The sequence below is a fragment of the Momordica charantia genome, assembly GCF_013281855.1.
Source record: "Momordica charantia cultivar OHB3-1 chromosome 8 unlocalized genomic scaffold, Mcharantia_2.0 BLBB01000008.1, whole genome shotgun sequence".
In the NCBI taxonomy this organism is placed as follows: Eukaryota; Viridiplantae; Streptophyta; class Magnoliopsida; order Cucurbitales; family Cucurbitaceae; genus Momordica; species Momordica charantia.
In genome coordinates this window covers 19,510,003-19,533,268 of record NW_028275166.1, presented here as the reverse complement: position 1 = coordinate 19,533,268, position 23,266 = coordinate 19,510,003, and the positions used below count along the sequence as shown (strand labels likewise).

The 23,266-nt window shown below is 38.3% G+C and overlaps 1 long non-coding RNA gene across 3 annotated transcripts; it reads right to left on the bottom strand.

Annotated features, from left to right (window-relative positions):
• Window positions 1-1,632: 1,632 nt before the first annotated feature.
• LOC111023222 (uncharacterized) lies at window positions 1,633-7,751 on the bottom strand. 3 transcript variants are annotated; one of them, XR_015792854.1, is made up of 5 exons: window positions 7,295-7,750; window positions 7,158-7,195; window positions 3,776-5,816; window positions 3,646-3,685; window positions 1,633-1,940 (listed from the first exon to the last, which is right to left on the bottom strand). It is a non-coding gene; the product is annotated as an uncharacterized LOC111023222 (long non-coding RNA). The 3 variants fall into 3 exon arrangements; XR_015792853.1 differs by having other exon boundaries at window positions 3,646-5,816; window positions 7,295-7,751; XR_015792855.1 differs by lacking the exon at window positions 3,646-3,685 and having other exon boundaries at window positions 1,675-1,940; window positions 4,924-5,816; window positions 7,295-7,744.
• Window positions 7,752-23,266: the final 15,515 nt, after the last annotated feature.

Sequence of the window (23,266 nt, the reverse complement as noted above, 5' to 3'; positions counted from 1 at the left end):
TTTAAAGTACATTCCCAGGAGCAGTTGAAGAAAGGCCTCAAAGGGACATGGTATTTTAAAAGAAACAAATCCTCGTGTAGGGAAGCCCAAGATGAGAAGACAATTCAAAACTGACTCTTTTTTTTTTTTTTCTTACCAAGCTCTAACAGCCACTCTCTACTTCAACATTCATCCATGGTAGCGTATGGTTTTTAGAGGACATCTTAGACTCGTGAGCCAAGATCCACTCAAAAGAGTATGGACTGTGGTTGTTCACGTTGACCCTAAGCCACCAAGTGTTGGACTCTATATACGATCGCCACCCCAACAGATAACCTTTCCTTTGTACCCACGTTTCCCAGACACAGAAAAGTTAGGGTCCATCACATTCTCTAGGAAATTTTTAAAAAGTAGAGATTTGCAAATTAAATGGCCTAAATTGTCACATAACCAGACTCTATAATTGAAGAAATTATTCGTTCAGTGAGCAATCTTCCACCTCATTAATAACAAAGCAACCCACGTGGCCACCTACTTCCACAAACATTTCAAATTGGTATGGCCAAGAGAGTTTATTCAAAGATTTCTCCTCTTTATTTTAACATCAAGTCCACTAACAACCATAAATATTCCACTTACAGGCTGGGATTAGAGCCTAACTAAACAACTACCAACAAGAGAGATTTTACCACTACATATAATGAGTCAAATAACTAGCCGGTTTACTCCATACAGCAAACAAGTTATCCTATATATATAACTTTCAATGATAAACCATACGCCAAGTCTAAAATCACCAAATAGACTATACCAGAAAAATAAAATTTCAACCCAACTGTCCATCAACCTATAACGCATGGTTTAAAGAGGCCATGCCTATGCCAACAAACATTATCAAAGGCAAATCATCATCACAATGAAACAGAACAAATTGCCTAAAGTTACAGGGTTATGGAACTTTCCCTATGATGCAACCATTTATTTCATGAAAAATCAAGTATATACCCAAATTTAATGCATTCCACGAGGACTCACAGGAAGGAATTAAAAATTTTTAAGAGTAAAAATAAGAGAATAGAAGCAAACGACAAATAGGACCAATGCCAAATCATATTAGCAAGACTCAATTTTCTTTTACGCCAGCCTTGAGGAAAAATAGGAGGAAACAGCTTCAAAGGAAAGGGCACAGAACCAAAAGCTTATGCTTTACGTATTTACCTCCTTCTCGATCACAACAACAAAAAGTGGAAACAAGCAATGCAATGTATTCGCTATCATCATCCACCACAAACACTCCCCGATGCAGGGACAAGAAGCGTTAATTATAAGCAACATAAAGAAATAGCGCAAGTCAAATAGAAAAGGCATAGAGTCCAATTCCGTCAAACAAGCAAACTAAGAAGCGTACCTGGTGATGACGCGAAGACTGACAAGGACCATACACTAACGACCTAGATTCTAGGACAGTCTACAGGAACAACTCCGCTCTGATACCAACTGTAACGCCCCAGAACATTTTACACTATTCTAGGTAACGTTATCCATTTTCCCCTGTCAAATATTATTTTCTAAATTCGAAATAGACAACTCCCTGTGAACAAGTTATAGAAACATAGTTCCAACTCAATTCGATACATCAAACTATAACAAAAAAAAAATAAAACATCAATTCTATAAACTATCATCCAAGCGTCCTCCGGGACAACACCACCAGGCAACATCCATTATTCCAACTAAACGTTTTCAATGAATGGAAGAAAATAAAAGAAACACTTATTCCGATTCAAGTTTAAACAATAGGTGGGATCTCCCCTCAATTCACTTGAAACAAAAGTTTATTACCAAACAATCATGCAAAAACCACCTAAACCTAAACTAAGCAATTAACACTACGCAGCCTATGGTCCTCTCCTGTCATGTCTCCTTTACGTCATCACCATGGTCACCAATAAACTCTCCACCTGAAAACAACAATTGTAGGGGGGGGGGGGGGGGGGGGGGGGTGAGTATATAAAATATACTCCTTAAGTAGCCCTCATCAAGCACACACAAACATCATGCTCAAAAGCCATAAAGAAAACATACATCGTCATGCTCAAACCATAAGAAAAACATACATCGTCATGCTCTAACATTACAGTATGCGAACAACTATAGACATGCTCTACTATGACATTATACATTCAACCATAAACGTGCTCTATAACACCCGATGCTACCCACGATCATATGCAAATCAACTACAGTCCACATGGCACCCTAGCACTTCAAGCAACTCTATGTTCATCTCAACCATTCAAGCTTTCCAAGACCATTCTGTTGGCAGTGTCGGCCCCTGACCATTTTTACCCAGAGCCCCGACACTAGTGCATCGACCCTCGACCATTTATACCCGAGGCCTCGATGCCTTTTCAACTATTGGCATACTGGTCCTTGGCCTCCAAGCAACTCCTAACCTATCACACTATGTTAGTCCTCCAAATCTAACTCCTCGAATCGTATCGACCCTTGCCATTTATCCCCATGGCCCGACATTCATCTACAGAGGTTTGGCGTTCGACCTTGCCATTTATTCCCAAGGCTTGAACTGTGCATCACAATATGTTAGTTCCCCAAGTCTAACTCCTCGAATCGTATCGACCCTTGCCATTTATCCCCAAGGCCCGACATTCATCTACAGAGGCTTGGCGTTCGACCTTGCCATTTATCCCCAAGGCTTGAACTGTGCATCGACCCTCGACCATTTATACCCAAAGCCTCGATGTCTTACAATCTATTGGCCCTTGACCATTTATACCCAAGGCCCCAATAGTTCTCCTTTCGAAAGACTTCTCACATCGACCCTTGACCATTTATACCCGAGGCCTCGACGCTCCTCTTTATCCAATATTGGCGTATCGACCCCCGACCGTTTATACCCGAGGCCTCGATACCCAATTAGTGACGTATCAGCCCCCGACCATTTATACCCGAGGCCCTGACACTTACCCATTCACTTCATAACTTCCAAAACTCCACATATCATTTCTAGCCTCCAACCAAGATTCCAGTACTAATTCCCTAATAACACCAACCACCACAACGCTCATCAACAACACTACCACTAGTATGATTTCAATGCATCTCTCAGCTCACCAACACAATTCAGCATGCTTCCACAACATAAACATTATTCTAATAGCAAACACAATAAACCAAACATGCCTTCACAACATATCAATTCTTAACAACAGCGCCACAGTGAGTTCAGTTATAACAGAGCATAGTCAACAATTTTTAAACGACAGCAGTCCAACACAAATCACCCAAGCACTCATTATCCAACGTCCGCAAACATTAAGCATTGCTAGATATAATAAAAACTCATAAGACATGCCAAACACTTCATACAGATTTCAGACAACAAACATCCCCACCATAATATTTATTTTAACGAATATTCCCTGCAAACACACATCATTCCACGACAGATCTCAGCAGCTCAACAATACAAAGTTTCTACTATTATCACCAACGAACATTCAACACTACCTAGGCATACAAACCAACATAAACGAGAGTTACACCGCACAACATCGTATCAGAACCATTTTCAAACATCATAAGTAGTACATCGACAACTAATTAATAAACACCAACACACACACCCACCCCCGTGCTACTTACAAACAATTGTCCTAAAGCTCCTATGCTTGTTGAACACTTCCTAAAAGAAAAGAGTACGATCTCGAGGTTAGAAGCCAATTAGGAACATTTAAACATAATTGAAACCAAGTTTAGGTGAGTCGTTACCTACCAACTCACAGTAAAACCTCTTGGGTTAGAAATGGGTCGACGCCAAAGATGTTCAGGCGCCCAAAAACAACCTGCAGTGGCCTTGTGCTTGCTGGTTCGACGCTGGAAATCAATGGGTAATGCCGATTTGGGTTCGAATCAGACTGGGTAACTCAAATATAGTCCCGTTTGGGTATGGGTTACTCGAAACCAACTCCGAACAAAAACGAGTCAAACACTAAGTGTCACCGGAACAAGGAAACCTTCGCTGTTGGCATTGGGATTGCAAGAACGGGTCGCCGGGGCTTCGATTCGTGTGCTGGCCGCGGCTGCTGAGAAGTCGCCGGAGATCGCCCAAATCGTCGCTGCCATCCACCTTGCTACGCCGCCATGGGACGCCGGGAAACGCGAAGACGCCGCCGCTTAACACACTGTGTCGCTGCCGTCGGAGTCGTCGAGGGACGGGTTTCCGCCTAACTCGCCGTCGAGGAAAACAACGGATTGGGTCGCCGGATCTGAAGCAAGAAGGGTGAGATCGCCGGTGAGTTGCTACGTTCGTGGGTCCACCGTTCGCCGCTGCTGTCGGGGTCGTCGCTGCCGTGCTCGCCGGAGGGACGCTGCGCAAGGAGGCTGGGGCGGCTGGTTTACCGAAAAAGAAGAAGAAATTTGGGGCTGGCAGTTGGAGAAAAAACGAAGGGAGGGGAAGGAAGAAGAAGAAAAGAAAAGAAAAAGAAAAAGAAGCAAAAAGAAAACAACATAGGTCTAGGGTTTTCTTTTTTTTTTCTTTTGTTTTGAAACCTATAGCCCAATTCCCAAATCTCAAATGAGGCCCAACGAGCAACACAAAGCCCCAAAACAATAAGCCAAAATTTCATTTCGGGAATCAAATAAACCCACAACAATCCGAAATAAAACAGTTAACTTAAACTCTAAAAGCCAAGAATAATAATCCAATAAATAGAAAATTAAGAGTCCCAAACCATGGATTAAGACCTAAATAAAAATCTTCTGCACTGATCGAGAACTTAATTTGTCCTAATCCAACAGAAATAAACTAAATTCAAATTTACCCAACTCAGAAGTCCAAAATTATAAAATCCAAGAATTAAAATTATCAGTTTCGGGCAAAAAAAATCCAAAGGCACTAATGATATCTTAAAAAAAACATACCCGAGAACGCGGGACGTTACATTGCAACATGCTTTGTCCACACTTACATGCTTCCTAGTAAAACAACTAAGAGGTCACCTAACCCAAGATTGCTCAAAGTCAAGCACGCTTAACTTTTAAGTTCTTATGATTGAGCCACCGAAAATGAAGGTGCATCTTGTTTGTATAGGTAGTGACTATCAATTCTTTTAAGCCTTTCTTGACCATTCTTCCATGATCTCAGGATCCCTCTCATTCGAATGTGATATCGGTTCATTCATGTACCCCTCCTCTCTAGTCGAGTGTCACATGCCCACCAGCTTCTGCCTTAGTTTGTGCCCGAACCACATCTTACTGGGAGAGGTTCCGCTCTGATACAAACTGTAACGCCCCCGAATTTCACTACAAAGAATGGGGTAACATCACCATATTACCTATTCACCCCTTTCCACTAAGGGTAACATAAAGTGTAATGTCCCCAAAATTTCGACATGAAATATTGAGGTAATGCTATCACCTCCCCTGTTCAGCCCCTCTCCAACAAAAAGACATGAAACAATTATTTTTAAGAACAACCGTGGGGTTCATACCACAACCAATTCCTAAAAATGCATGTCTGCCTCAGTGGCTAGAAATCCAAATAAAAACAAAAAAAAAAACAATCATTTGGTCTAGCAACCCAAAGTACACCAGAGACTCGAGTAATAATAATAACAGCAAAACAATAGTTCGCCCAAGAAGAAGAAATAGAAAAAAAAACGTTCTGTGAGTCAAACCAATGTCTAGTACACCCCAACAACAAGTCTCTAACGTTCCTAGCAATGAAACTACAATTTTAGCTATTCTAGACAAAAACGCAGCTAGTGGTCCCTTCTTGGTCAAGCCTCCTCCACGGTCGAGGGCCCTATTTACACCTGAAACAATTAAGGTAGAGAGGGGTGAGTATATAAAATACTCTGTAAGTAGCCCTCACTAACTATTCACCAAACAACATGCTCATAATCACAGTGACATCAAACACAATAACTAGGAAATCAAACATCCAGAAATAATAACAGTAAATTAACATTTCCATACGAACATCCAAACGCCAGGACTCTCGTGGCTTCGATCACACGACCCACTAGCCTCTAACTCCCTCGAGCTACTACTCGCTCTACACCCTGAGTTAGTACTCCAAGTCTAACTCCTCGGGGCGTATCGGCCCTTGACATTTATTCCCAAGGTACCTACATCCCTCTATAGAAGCTTGGCATTCGACCTTGACATTTATCCCCAAGGTCTTGACCTGTTGCTCATAACCACCACTCCATGTTAGTCCCCCACGTCTAACTCCTCGAGTCGTATCGGTGACCTTGACATTTATCCACAAGGCCCCGACACTCCTCTACGGAAACTTGGTGTTCGACCTTGCCATTTATCCCCAAGGCCTTGAACTATGTGTCGACCCTTGACATTTATCCCCAATGCCCCAACGACTACTCAGCGTATTGGTCCTTGACTGCCACCACGTTTAGACCCAATACTCATCATCAAATAGACTTATCATGCCGACCCCCGACCCTTTGTACTCGGAACCTCGACACTCATCTCTACCAAGATATCTACAAGTCATTCACACTTCTAATCACAACATAGTATTCGAGCATACTCTTCATCGTACATAACGATAAAAAAAATACTCCAGTAGCTTCCAACTAACAAACATACACTAAATAACATGAAACTAACACGAGCATTTTATTCTCAATACATGTTTTCAAACCTCAAAGCTTAATCACCTACAACCATACCAATAAGCAACTCCTAATCTAGTAGCTTTCAACTGATAACATACACTAAATATCATGAAACTAACACGAGCATTTTATTCTCAATACATGTTTTCAAACATCAAAGCTTAATCACCTCCAACCATACCAACAACTCCTAATCCAGTGGTTTTCAACTAACAACATACAATAAATATAATGAAACTAACACAAGCATTTTATTCTCAATACATGGTTTCAAACATCAAAGCTTAATCACCTCCAACTATACCAATAAAAAACTCCCAATATTTTAGGCAACAGGCATGGATACAAGTTATATACATATCAAATAAATAAAAACAACAACTTACAATAGTAGTATCGACCTCATAACTATGTCTAATAATTAATATGGCAAGAGAACAAACTTATAATAACAGCCAGCAATAATAATTTTATCAGCACCCAACAACGCACACACCCGCCCCTGGTAGTACTTACACACTGCTACGCTCCTAAATCTTGCGTCGATTCAACACCTAGGCAACAAAACAAAAAAAGCTGCAATTAAAACAAAGCTTTCACCCAACGAAAACGATCCCAAAGGGGTTTGAAAGGTCTGTTACCGTCGAACTGACCTCGTTTAGGTGTGGGTAGTTTGAATCTAACTCAAATAGGCATGGGTTGTGTAAAACGGGCTTCGAGCGATTATGGGTAGATGCGGAACGTCACAAACAATGTTGTACGCGTGGTTGCCACAAAGAAAACGCACCGAAGGGAGCGACGTCGCTCTGTGCAGTGGAAAAGAAACACCCGAGGTCGCCGACCACCGCGAGACACCGCCGCCGGACCAACGCCCCAAAACCCGCACCACCTGCAGCAGAATCATCGCCCGCTGCCAAGAGCCGCCTCGTGCGCCGCCGCTACTAGTCGCCGGAGTTGGGGACGTGTCGCGGTGGGAAAGATCGCCAGCGTCGGGAGGTGAGGGGCACTGGTATTCGAAGAAGAAGAAGAAGAACACGAGGGGGGCTGATGGTTCACGAACAAAGGATTTGGGGATTAGGGTTTTCCCTTATTTTTCTCTTTTGTTAAAAAAAAAGGCCCACTTACCCAATTATTTTTGTTAAAACAAAACAAGGTCCATGGACCAAAAGATTAGAATTCTAGTTCCCAACATCCCTAAACTTAATTATCTCCAATAATAGAAGTAAGCAATCGACCCAACGACCCAGGACAATTGTCAAAGAAAACAAACTCTTTGTTAAAAAATAATTAAATACGTACATACAAGCCAATAACTCACAACAAATACCGGAGGAGCTCAAAATAAAATGAAATAGAACAATTAAATTAGATTAAAATAATTTCTAAGAAAATAACCCCGAGACTCGAGGATATTTTAACCTGAGTAACGCGGGGCGTTACACACCGTTAGTCAAAAGATTGTTATCTCATAAGATGACCAGGGAACTCGATCTTAATCCTGAGCGAGTTATGGACTCCTGCCTATAAGGGATTGTTCTGTGATTTGTGTGGGTGAGAGTGACTCGGGTTGCTGACTCAATAATCCTACCATTTTGGGGACGAGACCGAGTGGGAAGCTGGAAACATAACTACGTAAGATGCAATTCACTCCTTTCCGGCTGTAGAGAAGTAGATGAGTGTCCCTTACATGCTGACTCTAGTACTTGAACAAGGGGTCCCGTCCTCTCACTGGCCCGAGAGGGACTTCCGGTTATCGACGGACCATAACCAGGTTGTTCATTAGAGGAGCAGTAGTATTTAAGGAGCAAGATGTAACTCAGGGGTAAAACGGTAATTTTACCCAGCTAGAGTTACGAGCACTCGTGAAGGATTGACTTGCTGTTAATGGTCGTACATCCGTGGACACAAAAATATTATACAGTGAGAAGAGTGCATTTGTGAGTCTTTAGTGGAGTAATCCGCAGTTACCGAATGTTGGTTAATTTTGTTAATGAGTTTGATCAATTAACCTTGTATCGTTAGAGTTTCTGATCTGTAGGTCCATTAGGTCTCCTTGCTAGCTCACAACGGGTAAAATGAGGATCAAGATTTTGAGAGATTTTGAAATGTTCAAATTATATATCAGGGAATGTAGATGATGTATATTATGATACATTATATATATAGTTTATTTTTTAATAAAGATTCAATAATTAAACTATATCGTATGAGAGAAATATTCTAATAGGATTCAAATAATTAATATGAATTGGATGCATATTAAAACTATAGGTTATAAAAAAGAGATGCATTTGAATATGATTCAAATATATAGTTTTAATTAAATATGTGATATTTAATTAAAAGTTAAGGGCTCGTTTGATAACCAATTGGTTGTTGGCTCTTGGTTTTTGGTTTTTAAAAAATAGTGGTTTTTGAAAATTAATTCGTTTTATGCTGTTTGAATTTTCAAAAACGGTTTTAGAAATTTTAAGAAATTTTGGAAACAGAAAAAAACAGTTTTCAAAACTGGTTTTCGTTTTTAAAATTAGATATTGAGCCCGCGAGCCCTAGAACAAACACCTTCGACAAGCTCCTTCAACAACTCAAATCTCCTTCGACAACTCAGAGTTCGATCTTTACTGAGTTTACTTCCACATTCAGCTGAGTTCATGTTCAATCTGTTCGGTCGTTCCTCTCTTTCTTGTTGTAATTGCATTTTTTAGGTTAAGGATTTCGTGAGTTCATTGTTGGAGTGATGTTCGAAACTTTTATAGCTCTGTAGTAGGCTTGAAACTTACCCAGTGAGAGATTTATTGCAATGGCCTAAAGGGGAAGCTATTTTTATCAATGGCATAATCATCCTCCGAATTGATGAGATTATGAACCAATTGGGAACCTTGATGATTCATAACCTCTATACACTCTTTACTTCTTCCCAGATCAAAAAGCGTACTTGACAGTGTAGGATACTTGGCAATGTAAGGACTTAGAACTTCCATCTTATCGGAAGCAAGGACTTCAATCTCTTTAGTGACACTTCCAAACTGACCACAATCCAAACCATCGATCAAATTATTGATAGCAAACAGATCAGAGTAATCAATTATTCTTGCAGAGTTCTTCATTTTGTTTTGCCTTGGTGTGTCACATTTTTGGATAGAAAAGGCAGCAAGGCTAGGAAGAAAACTAGTTGCTTTTAGATAAAAGATCTGGCTTGTGTATAGTTCTTGCTCATGCTTAGATATCTGGGTTCTCATGCCCTTTGTTGTCTCTTCAACTTTGTTTGTATCATTTGTTTTTTTTATATCCTTACTTTATTATATGAGTTATTTCTATCTACACGGTAGTTGTGATGTTTCTTGTTATTTTCATTTCTATCATGTCTGTAAGAATGATCTATGTCTCTGTAAGAATCTCATCCCATGTCTGTAAGAATCGAGAATGATCTATGACTAAAACTTTGTATTGGTGGAAGTGGAAGACTTTTTGTTTAAGATTGATGAAATTTCGTGGACATAAATGTAAGAAAGGGGAAAACTTGATTCTTTAATTTTTGTTCAGAACTGGTATTTACGATGCTGAGAGCAAATGAATGTTAATCAAAGACAACCATGAAGACCAACTGTACTGATGATGTTACTCAAATTGATGGATCAAAATATTATGGGTCGTGGACTTTCAAAAATGAATCAATCTTTATAGATTTGATGGATTTTATCACCTTATCGTGGAGAATGATATCATTTGCGTGATTTTCGAGAAGATGACGTCAACTACACGGTAAAGAAGAGTTAATCAACAATCGACACTCATCACTTTGCAATGTGATAGAGAGATGTTTTGGGGTATTAAAGGCTCGATTTCCTATTTTGAAGCAAATGCCTTCATATCCTATTAGCACGCAAAAATATATACCAATAGCATGTTGTACAATTCATAATTTTATCAAATTACATGGTAGCAATGATGAACTTTTTTAATAAATACACTCGAGAATTCATGATCATTGAAGAAGAAAATATGCAACATGGAGGTGACCTTTCACAAACACCTATTCAGATAGATGTTCAAAATCAACTCAAACATATGGCTTTGGTGAGAGATCGAATTGCAGATCAACTGCAAAACCGAGTATAGCTCAAGTGGTTAAGGCATCTATCTCTGACCAAGAGGTCATGAGTTCGAACTCCCACCCCCACATGTTGTATCAAAAAAAGAAAAAAAAAGAATTGCAGATCAACTTTGGATGGCAATTAAATGAACTGTTATATGAATATTAGTGATGGTGGATTTGTTCATTTTTTTATATATTAATATATATTTGAACATTTATCTCATTGTAATTAGATCGGGTAAAAGAATGTTAGATATTCAGAACAACCTGAAATAGATTTAGGCGTGCACATATATTAGTTAAAATAATATTAGAAAATTTATTTTTTATACATTTTATTTAAAAAAACATAAAATCAAAAATAGTTATCAAACTACTATTTGATTTTTGGTATTTTGAAAATGGAAAACAAAAAATGGTTATCTGTTTTACAAAAAAAAAAAAACAAAACCAAAAACAAAAAACGAGTTATCATATATAGTTTTTGTTTTTTAAAAACAAAAAAACTATAAACCAAAAACAAAATAAAAAAACCAAAAACCAAAAACCAAAAACTAAAAACAGAAATGGTTATCAAACGGGCCATAAATAATTAATTGTTAATTATTTATTTAATACTTAGATTTAAATTAATTAATTTTAATTAGATTACTAATTATTTATTAAATTTATTAATTATTAATTAGATTAATAATCATTGATTAAATTAATTAAATTAATTGTTAATTGATTTAATTAATTTGTTTATTATTAATTAAATAAAAAGAATAAGATATCCTCGTAGTGTTGAGATTTCCCCTAGATTCAGTAGAAGATATCCTATATCCATAAGGATAAGATATCATAATGGTCGTAGGATTTTCAGTCTCTATAAATATAATAGTAAGCTGAACCCTAAAGGAATGCTCGAGGCTAAAAAGTCTCTTAACTCTCTTAGTCTCACAATCCCTTACAATTGGATCCCACAATCCGGATGCTCGACGAGAGACATAGTGAGGAAGATCAAGTGGTGTTGTCTCATTGGGATTACAGAAGAAGAGTCTTCAAAGATAAAATCAAACATCCTTACCTGTTTTATATTTTTCTGTGTTTTAAATTTCAAAAGAAATTCAAGAACGTGTTCTACTGCTTCCACTCCGGGATTCATATCCATTTCAATTGCTATCAGAGCGCTGTTTTTCGTTCTGGATTTTTTGTTGAAAATTTTCACAGAATATGGTAGGTTTTCTTTTGCATTTTGATGTTTAATGTTTATGTGTTTTAAATTTTTTGCATGAAGGATGGCTCATCAATGCGAGAACACGTTCTCAACCTGATGGTCCACTTCAATGTAGCGGAGATGAACGGGGACGTCATAGACAATCAGAGTCAAGTCAGCTTTATTCTGGAATCTCTTCCGAAAAGTTTCCTGCAATTTCGCAGCAACGTGGTTATGGATAAGCTGGAGTACACTCTTACCACGCTCTTAAACGAGCTACAGATCTACCAGTCACTTATGAAAAATTAGGCATAGGAAGGGGAGGCAAATATTACCACCTCCAAAAGGTTCGACCGAGGTTCGACCTCTAGAACTAAGTCTGCACCCTTTTCTTCTGGAAGTCTTACTTCAAGAAGAAGAAGGCTGCTGGTAAGGAGCCCAAACCTGACTCTGCTACTATGCTGCCAAGAAGGCAAGACCAAAGTTGCAGACAAGAAAAAGTGTTTCCACTGCAACGTGGATGGGCATTGGAAGCGCAACTGCCCGAAATACCTAGCCGAAAAGAAGAAAGCCATCAAAGGTATATACGATTTACTTGTTTTGGAAACATGTTTAGTAGAGAATGATGATTTCGTCTGGATATTAGATTCAGGAGCCACTAACCACGTTTTTTCTTCGTTTCAAGGAATTAGCTCCAAGAGGCAGCTTGAAGTCTGAGAGATGACTCTCAAGGTCGGAATGGGAAAGGTCATCTCAGTTGTGGCGGTAGGGGAGCTCAAGTTGTGTACAAACAAGAATTTGTATATATTACTAAATAATGTGTACGTAATTCCAAAAATCAAAAGGAATTTAATTTCAACTACTTGTTTGTTAAAACATTTGTATTTCGTTTCTTTTAATTCAAATGAAGGTTCATTTTTAGAAATTGTGTGAATATTTGTTCTGCTAAACTTGAAAACAACTTGTATGTGCTAAGACTAACCATTACTAAAGCAGATTTAAATACTGAGTTGTTTAAAAATGCTAAAACTCAAACAAAAAGGCAAAAAGTTTCTCCTAAAGAAAATACCCATCTTTGGCACTTATGATTGAGTCACATTAATCTCAATAGGATTGGGAGATTGGTTAAGAGTGGCCTTCTAAACCAGTTATATTTTGGGGTTACGCAGTGGAGACTACGATTTATATTTTGAACGTAGTTCCATAGAAGAGTGTTTCTAAAATACCCTTTGAACTATGGAAGGATCGTAAAGCTAGTCTACGTGACTTCCACATTTGAGGATGTCCGGCACACGTGCTAGTGATTAACCCAAAGAAACTGGAGCCTCATTCAAAAGTATGCCTATTCGTAGGTTACCCTAAGAAAATAGAGTGTTTGTATTGACAAACGCCACTTTCTTGGAAGAAGACCACATTCAATATCATAAACCACGAAGTAAGGTAGTGATAACGAGATTTTCGAAGAGGTTACAAACACATCAACAAGAGTTGTTGATGAAGCCAATACATCACGTCAGTCACGTCCACCTCAAGAATTGAGGATGCCTCGACGTAGTGGGAGGATTGTGTCACAACCTGACCGCTATGTGGGTTTAACTGAAACCCAAGTTGTCATACCTGATGACGGCGTTGAGGATCCATTGACCTACAAACAGGCAATGAAAGATGCAGACGAGGACAAATGGATCAAAGCCATGGACCTGGAAATGAAGTCTATGTACTTCAATTCCGTTTGGGAACTTGTAGATCGACCTGAAGGGGTAGAACTCATAGGGTGCAAATGGATCTATAAAAGAAAACGAGACGCCGAAGGAAAAGTACAGACCTATAAGGTGAGGCTTGTGGCAAAAGACTACACACAGAGAGAAGGGGTGGACTATGAAGAAACTTTCTCCCCTGTAGCCATGCTCAAGTCTATAAGAATACTCTTGTCTATTGCCACATATTATGACTATGAGATTTCGAAAATGGACGTCAAGGCTGCCTTTTCGAATGGCAATCTTGAAGAAAGTATTTATACGTCTCAACCCGAAAGGTTCATAGCACATGGTCAAGAGTAAAAGGTTTGCAAGCTTAAATGGCTCATATAAGGATTGAAACAAGCATCTCGATCTTGGAACATAAGGTTTGATATTACGATCAAGTCATATGGTTTTGACCAAAATGATGGGCCTTATGTATACAAGAAGATCGTCAACAACACTGTAGCCTTCCTCGTGTTTTATGTGGATGATATCCTACTTTGAGAATGATGTATGATACCTCACTGACATAAAGAAGTGGCTAGCTATTGAGTTCCAAATGAAAGATTTGGGGGAAGCTCATTACGTTTTTGACATCCCAATTCTAAGGGATCACAAGAATAAAACGCTAGCCCTGTCTCAAACAACTTATATCGACAAGATGCTTGTTCGATATTCGATGCAGAATTCCAAGAAAGACTTATTGCCTTTCAGACTGGAATTCAACTGTCTAAGGAACAATATCCCAAGACGCCTCAAAAAGTTGAGGATATGAGACACATACCCTATGTTTCAGTAGTGGGCAGCCTGATGTACGGTATGTTGTGTACTAGGCCTAACATTTGCTATGCAGTAGGAATGGTCTATACGTATCAATCCAACCCAGGATATGATCACTGAACTGCAATTAAGGGAATCCTCAAGTATCTTAGGAGAACGAGGGACTACAAGCTCGTGTATGGCTCTAAAGATTTGATCCTTATAGGATACACTGACTCTAACTTCCAAACAGACAAGGATTCTAGGAAATCCACATCGGGGTCAGTATTCACTCTTAATAGAGGAGTAGTAGTTTGGCGAAGCATCAAACAAGGATGCATCGTAGACTCCACTATGGAGGCTGAGTACATTGCTGGTTGTGAAACAGCAAGAGAAGTAGTTTGACTTAGGAAGTTCTTGACCGATTTGGAAGTTGTTCCAAACATGAACTTGCCCATCACACTTTATTGTGATAATAGTGGTGCTGTTACAAATTCTAAAGAACCTCAAAGCCACAAGAGAGGCGAACATATCGAAAGAAAATACCACCTTATACAGGAGATAACATAATGAGGGGATGTGATCGTCACAAAGATCACTTCGGAGCACAACATTACTGATCCTTTTACGAAGGCGCTCATGACTAAAGTGTGTGAGGGTCATCTAGAAAGTCTAGATCTATGAGCGTTGAATGATTAGTCGAGGCCAAGTGGGAGAAATGTAATGGGTATATTGTATTCTCTAGTTTATTGTATTTGTCATTTTGCTTTATGATTTTGTACACCACACTAGAGTTTAGTTCAAGTGGGAGTTTGTTCGTTGTGTTGCCCTAAACTCATAGTTTGTAATTATGTACAAACAAATTTGTATTGAACAAAGTTATGTTTTCTCATTCAATCAAATTGTTGTTGAATTTATAACATTGCATTGTCCAAATCCAATAAACTAAACATCCAAGGTTATTATTATGTAACCGGGACAGTATTTATACTGGGTATATACACTACAATAATTATTGGATTCAGCGACGAGAGCAAGTGACGAATTTTTGTTCGTCGCATTATAAGCGACACAAATGACTTTCGTCACTTTTAAATGCGACGAAATGTTTTTCGTCGCTTAAAATGCGACGCAAATACTTTTCGTCGCTTAGTAATGCGACGATACGCCGTTTGCGTCGCTCCTGTTAGCAACGAAAAGTTGTTTGGACAGCATTTTAAGGCCAAACGACATCGTTGGCTGAGCAACGAAATTCATTTCGTCGCTCAGCCATTGCCCTAAATCGGGCTCAGCCCGTCTTCCCCACATTTTTGTTTCCCCCAAACCGAAATTGTTGCTGCCTCCCCTGCCGCTCCCGCCGTCGTCGCGACGTCGCTTAGCGCCCTAAATCGAGTGCCCCTCAGCCCTTTCTTCCCCATATTTCTCTTCTTCCCCACCTTTCTGTTTTCCCCAAAATCACCGTTGACTGAACCCCCTCTACTGCAGTCGCCGCTCCCGTCGTGCGTGGCCTTCGTTTGCTCTTCATTCTTCTCGCTCTCTGTAATCTCTTCCAAATCAGGTTCACCATTTTATCTCTCAACATTTTCCCATCTCTAAATATTCTTATATATATCTATTCCATTTTCCTCTTTTTCTTTAATTTAAGCTTCATTAATTATTTTGCTCTTGTTTTTTCTTTTTTTGTTGTAGTTTGCTTGTTCATTCTTCCTCTGGCTTTTAGGCAATTTGCAGTTTTAGTGTCCGCCTATATTTCAATTCAGGTTCATTCGTTGTTCATTTAATTTTTAGCTTTTACTTTAGAACATTTTGTAAGTCTTTTTAGCTTTTAGTTTAAAACATTTTGTAAGTCTCTCTGTTACAGTCTTACTATAAAACTGTATTTATATGACTTTTCCAAAAATTGTATATTTGAATGAGTTTTTTCAGGTTGTGATAGTGTTTGCCTTAGCTGAGATACATGGATAACGTTATTTTTGGGTGTTCTCACCTTGTTTATTTTTTAATCTCACAAAATGAAAACTCGATTTATTATTTAAAACAAAGAAGCAAAAAGAATTGGCTAATTTGAATCAGACTAAAAATGGATGGAAACCACCACAACACTAGCTTTTGATTGAGGGTAATGAATGCTCTGCTCTTAATTTTAGTTTATAGTATTCTAATTGTTGGGCCTGTACATCTTGCATGGGAAGTCTCTTTATGCGTTTTATTCTGAATCACGAATGACCAAATTGTAATACTTTTAGATATCCTTTTTCTCTGCAAGATTGACAATTACGGTAGACTGTTGGTAGGGTTTCAGTAATTTTATCAGATTCGTTGTGAACTTACTTCACTAATTTCATAGCTAGCTGTGTTCTATCTAGTTAGTACCTATTGTGCCCTGATATGCTTTGAATTATTTAAGAGTTTTAGGATATGCAGAAATGGATGCATTAAGTTTTGGGAATGAGATGTTTATAAATTAGATGACTTAGAATTTTATATTTTTTTGTTAGGTTAATTATATTCTTAGTTCTTTAGTTATTTGAAATGTTCCAATATTATTTTATTATTTGTAGTCTTCAAGATGTTTAATTTAGCTGCAATTTGGTTTCGAGTCTGAAATGTTTTTTTTGGAAGAAAATGTGTTTTAAGAAAATGTGTCATTCATTACCCACAATGACTTGGGATAGTGACTTTGTATGCACATGGATTGAAAAATAAACATGTTGAGTGCTGATTAGAGCGATCATTGTGCAAGAAACACTTATGTTTCACAAACACTTATGTTTGATTTGTTTGATTGACTATTGAATTTTGATTTTGTAGACACACCCACTGAGGGATAGAGAAGCAATTGGGGGATTTTTCTTTGCCGTCTCCTTAAGAGGTGCAGCTGCACGAGTATGTTAATTAAAAGTAGTTGAATTAGTCATATATTTGTTTTGATTTAGTTATGTTGTTGTTTAAAATAGGCATGTTGTTTGTTTATAGTAATGTTTTTGCATGTTGAAATTGCCTCCAATTATGTTTTTGCACTTTGAGAATTTGTTGCTTTATTTTAGGTTTTGTCATTGACTCAATTATTGCTTGATTACTCCTTGTTTATGCAACTTTTATTGTCTTTCTTGTTTTTAGATGGGCATGCACATAATATGTATCCCAATCTATTATTGTTACCTACATGCACGTAGGTTTCGTTCTGAATTCCTGAATTCCAAATATGTATCCCGTCTGTTATGAGTTTATGTGTTATGATTGTTATTTTATTATAAGTTTGTACTTTCACTTGTTTAATTACGTTTATAATTATTTGTATTATTACTTTTGAATACTAAGAATTATGGATAAAAGTTGGATAAGAAATCCGGATAGGTTAAGTAAAGAATATACCGAAGGAATTAGGTCATTTGTTCAATTATCAAAGAAGCATCTCGATAAAAGAAGTTTCACATGTTGCCCATGTAGGAAATGTCAAAATTTTGAATGGAAACGACCATGTGATGTCGAAGGTCATTTGTACTCGTATGGCATGTATCCTTATTTATTGTAGGATATGAACTTTCCATGGTGAAACTAGAGAACTGCATTCTAAGAGAATACGTACAAACGTGGACCAAAACATAGGTCAGGAACAAGGAATTAGTGAAATGTTAAATGATTTGACAAATGAGAGATACACTGAGTCTAATGAAGAAGGGCAGTCAGTTAGGGGTGAATCAAGTGATCACAATAGACAAGCTCAAAATACCAAGTTTCAATCCATGCTTAATGAACTTGACCAAGAATTATACCCTGAATGTACGAAATTTTCGGTACTAACATTCATGGTTAAGTTAATGCATATCACAGTACTTAATCTATGGAGTAATATGTCATTTGATATGTTGTTGCAATTACTTAAAGAAGTCCTTCCTAATGATTGTAAAATTCCAGAGTCGTATTATGGTGCAAAGAAGATGTTACGCGATTTGGGCTTAGGATATGAAAAATACATGCTTGCAAGAATGATTGTATCTTATTTTGGAAAGATAATGAACAAGCTAATGTCTGTCCACAATGTAACGAACCTCGTTACAAAACAGACAAGGGGAAAGGAAAAAAGATTCCACACAAAGTTCCAAGGCATTTCCCATTCATACCTCGATTGCAAAGATTATATTTGTCTAACCATACATCAAATGAAATGAGATGGCATAAGGAAAGAAGACTAGACGTAGAAGGGGTTTACGACATCCAGCTGATGGTGAGCCGTGGAAAGAGTTTGATAAACAATATTCTTGATTTGCTAGGGATTCAAGGAATGTAAGATTGGCCTTGGCCATTGATGGATTTAATCCATTTGGAAATATGAATGTATCATATAGTACGTGGCCAGTAATATTAATTTCATATAACTTGCCCCCATGGAAATGCATGAAAGAATCGTTTTGGTTCATGTCATTACTCATACCAGGTCCAAAAGCTCCAAGAAAGGATATAGACATTTATTTGTAACCATTGATAAACGAATTGAAAGAAGTGTGGTCTACCGGTGTTGATACGTATGATGTATGTAGTAGTCAGAACTTTCGATTTCATGCAGCTTTGATGTGGACAATCAATGACTTTCCAGCTTATGGAAATCTTTCAGGATGGAGTACGAAAGGCTATAAGGCATGTCCAATATGTAATGAAGATATTTCATCGGATAAATTGCATAGTAAGATATGCTATATGGGACATCGTCGATTCTTAGCATAAAATCATCCTTGGCGTAGAAGTAAACAATATAATGGAAAAACTGAACATAGAGTTGCACCACGACATTTTTCAGGATTGGATGTCATCCACCAATTAGATTCCATTAATTTTCCACCACTCGGAAAAACTATCAACGTTTCACAATGGAAGCGGAAGTAACTAAATAGCCAATTTAATTGGGTGAAGAGAAGTATATTCTTTGAATTACCATATTGGTCAACTCTCAAGATTCGACACAAACTTGATGTCATGCATATCGAGAATAATATTAGTGATAATGTCATGGCCACATTATTAAATATCAAAGGGAAAACAAAAGACACTGATAAAAGCACATCAAGATTTAATGAAGTTGAACATACGTAAAGAATTACATCTCCAACATGTTGGGAACAAATTGTTGAAACCGCATGCTAGCTACACGTTAACGTTGGAAGAAAGAAAGAATTTTTGTAGCTTTTTGAAAACCGTCAAATTCCCTAATAGTTTCGCATCAAACATTTCAAGATGTGTCAGTGTTAAAGACGGAAAAATACATGGACTGACAAGTCACGACTCACATGTGTTGCTCCAAAGACTTTTACCAGTGGGTGTTCGTCCATTTTTGCCCAATGATATTAGTGGAGGTATTGCAGAATTGGCGAATTGTTTCAAAGACTTCACTGCGAAGACATTGAAAGTTGAGACTTTGAATAAGTTACAAGATGCAATTGTATTGATTTTTTGCAAATTTGAGAGAACATTCCCTCCAGCGTTCTTTGATGTCATGGTTCATCTAGCCGTGCACTTACCCGATGAAGCCAAGCTAGTAGGACTTGTGGGTTATAGTTGGATGTATCCGATTGAAACGTATGTCTATTTATACATGTTGCTTCAAAGTATATCTAGTGATATTAACTAATTGATATCACATATTATCGTAGGAGTTTGCGGACATTGAAACAATATGTAAAAAATAAAGCTCGGCCCGAGGGTTCTATAGCAGAAGTGGTCATTGCAAATGAAGCATTGACGTGCTGCTCAATGTACCTCGATGGAATTGAAACGAAATTCAATAGGCCAATTCGAAATGATGACATGTCGGACCTGAATGACTCAAAGGCACATCTTCCTGTATTTTCGCAAAATGCACGACCTATTGGTGGTTCACAATTCAAAAAACTATCATCTGCGGAGTTACGAAAGGCGCACTGGTACATTCTAACCAATTGTGAAGCAGTGAATTCATCTAGACGGTACAAATTTTCATGTACTTTTATTGATACGCATAGTCGATAAGTTTATTTCAAATGTTAGTCGTTGCTAGTTTCGTTTCACAGAGAACATGAATTAGAGTTACAACAGCAAAACAATAATGGTAATTTAGCCAGTTTGCATGAAATATTATTTCTAGAGTGGTTTAAAAGAAAGGTGAGTTTTACTCCATCAAAATATCGTACACCATCTATCCATTATGGTTAACTATTTTCATAATGACGTTTGGTCTTGTAAAATATGTCTGTAGATGAGATCGGAAGTTTCTTCAAATTCGAACACTGTTGTGCATGAGTTGAATACACTAGCATGTGGTCCTGATATTCCAATTCGTTCGTATAATGGTTGTGTTATAAATGGAGTTCGATTTAACACAATTGAGCAAGATGATCGGTGTACAACACAAAACAGTGGAGTATGTGTTATGGGTGGATATAATACTGAGTTATCTAATTTCTACGGTGTCATTATAGAAGTTATCAAATTGAGCTACATTAATAGAAAACGAGTTCTTCTATTAAGGTGTGATTGGTATGATACGAATTCTAGGAAGAATCGTATTCGTCAGGACCATAGTTTTACGAGCATTGACACACGTCATTTATGGTACCAAGACGAAGCATTCATACTGGTATCTCAAGCACAACAAGTATTCTATGTTGAAGATCTCAAATTAGGTTCTGGTTGGGAAGTAGTTCAAAAAATTGAACATAGACATTTATGGGATGTGCCTGAAATAGAAGAAGTTGATGTATGTGAAGGAGTTACAAATCAATGTAAAGTTCAAGAAGTGGATCTCGAAGCACATACATTTCATAGAGTAGATATATATCCAATTGTAATATCCAACAATATTGATAGGCTTGAGATAGTCTTAGATTTTGATGAAAATGTAGAGGAAGACATATATGAGGAGGAGGAAGAATACGAGGATGATGCAACATTGTCAGAAGATGACGATGACGATGACGAAGAAAGCGATAACTCTGACACGTACACATGATTGGTATATGAAATATTATTGCAATGCTGTATAATATAATATTTTATAAATTATTAGAATGTAATTCTTTTTGTGTTTCTTTTGCAGAGATAATGTCTTCAGAAAGCGATAATGAAGGAGCAGTTGTAGAGCATAGGGAAAACAGTGGAGTTGCCTTAGACAAACTTATAGATGCAAATGGAGGCGAACCCATACCAATTTCATGGACCGCTCAAGCTCGCAAACCTATGGGCTATCTTGCTAGTTTATTCAATAGTGAAATTGGTCGTCTGACGCGCTGGAATGTACCTTTAGACATTACGAAGAAAAAGGACATTTCAGATCATACATATAATACCATCATTCAATTTTTGTTGGTAAGATTTGTTATTATGTATCTATTTATCTTGTAGTTTGGTGAAATGAATGTGATGTTATCTATTTTCATTGGTTTACATATGCAGAATAAATTTGAGGTGGACCTTCATGTTAAACATCACTATGATTATGTAACGCCCCGCGTTACTCAGGTTAGTTTATCTCGAATCCCCGGGCCTTTTTTCTTAGAAATTTCTTTTTTATTTAATTTCATTGTTCATTTCTTTTTATTTCGAGCTGCTGTGATAATTGTTGTGATTGTTGAAGTGTACTTACGTATCCAATTATTGTGTAACGAGGAAATTATTTTCTCTATAATTGTTCTGGTCCGTTGGGCCCAAATTAACTATCTAAGTAAGTGGGCCTTTCTTGTTTTTAAACATGGGGAAAAGAGAAAAGGGCCTAGCCCAAGTGGGTCCCTTCTTGTTAAAACAAAAGGAAGGTAAGAGGAAACCCTAGCCCCCAACAACCCTTTCCCTTTCGTGAACCTCTTCTTCCCCTCCCTGTTTTATTTTTCGTTTTCTTTCTTCTACCGGCGCCTCAAGCTTCCCCGAAACACCCGATGGACGACGACCACCGGCGATTGACAGCAGCGGCAGCAGGCAACGGAGCTGCAGGTGGCGCGGCAGGCAACGGCGGCGGCGACTGCGGGCAGCGGCGATGTGCCGCGTCGGGCAGCAACGGGCAGGTGCGCGCGGGTGACGGCAGCAGCAGTTCGCGGGCAACGGGCAGCAGCGGTGCGCGGGCGTCGGCTGCAGCGTTGGGCGGATGTCGGGCAGCGGCGGAGGTGCACGGCGCGTCGGGCAGCAGCAATGGTGCGCGGGTTCCGATAGCAACGGGTCGTGGCGCGGGTTCTTGCTGCACACAGCGTCGTGGGCATCGTTTTGGTGAATTTTACTGCTAAAATAGTCCGGACAGCAGCAGTTTCCGATCCCGGCACCTACCCATAACTATTAGAGGTTCGATTTACGCAATCCACAACCATTCGAGTTAGGCCTGAGCTACCCGCACCTAGACGAAGTCGATTTTTGCGGTAATGGACATTGCAACATCTCTTATAATGAATTTAGACAGCTGGAAATTTTGTATTAATTATTTCGTTGTCTATTGTTGTTTAGGTGGTGGGTTGACGCAAGATATAGGAGCATAGCAGTGAGTAAGTAGCACCAGGGGGTGAGTGCGTGCCTTATTTAGTGTTAACGGAAATGGTTTTGGTGCTGATTTTTAATTAGTTGAATGGTTTTGGTGCTGATTTTTAATTAGTTGAATGGTTTTGGTGCTGATTTTTAATTAGTTGGATGGTTTTGGTGCTGATTTTTAATTAGTTGAATGGTTTTGGTGCTGATTTTTATTTTAGAATAATTTATTTCGTGCACTAGAAAATTGTTAGCCGTGGTTTGTGAATTCTCAGTGATTATCGTTGTGTTACGTGTTGTTGTTCCATTGCTAAACATTATGATTTTCTTGTAGTTGAAACTCTCAGTGACGAAA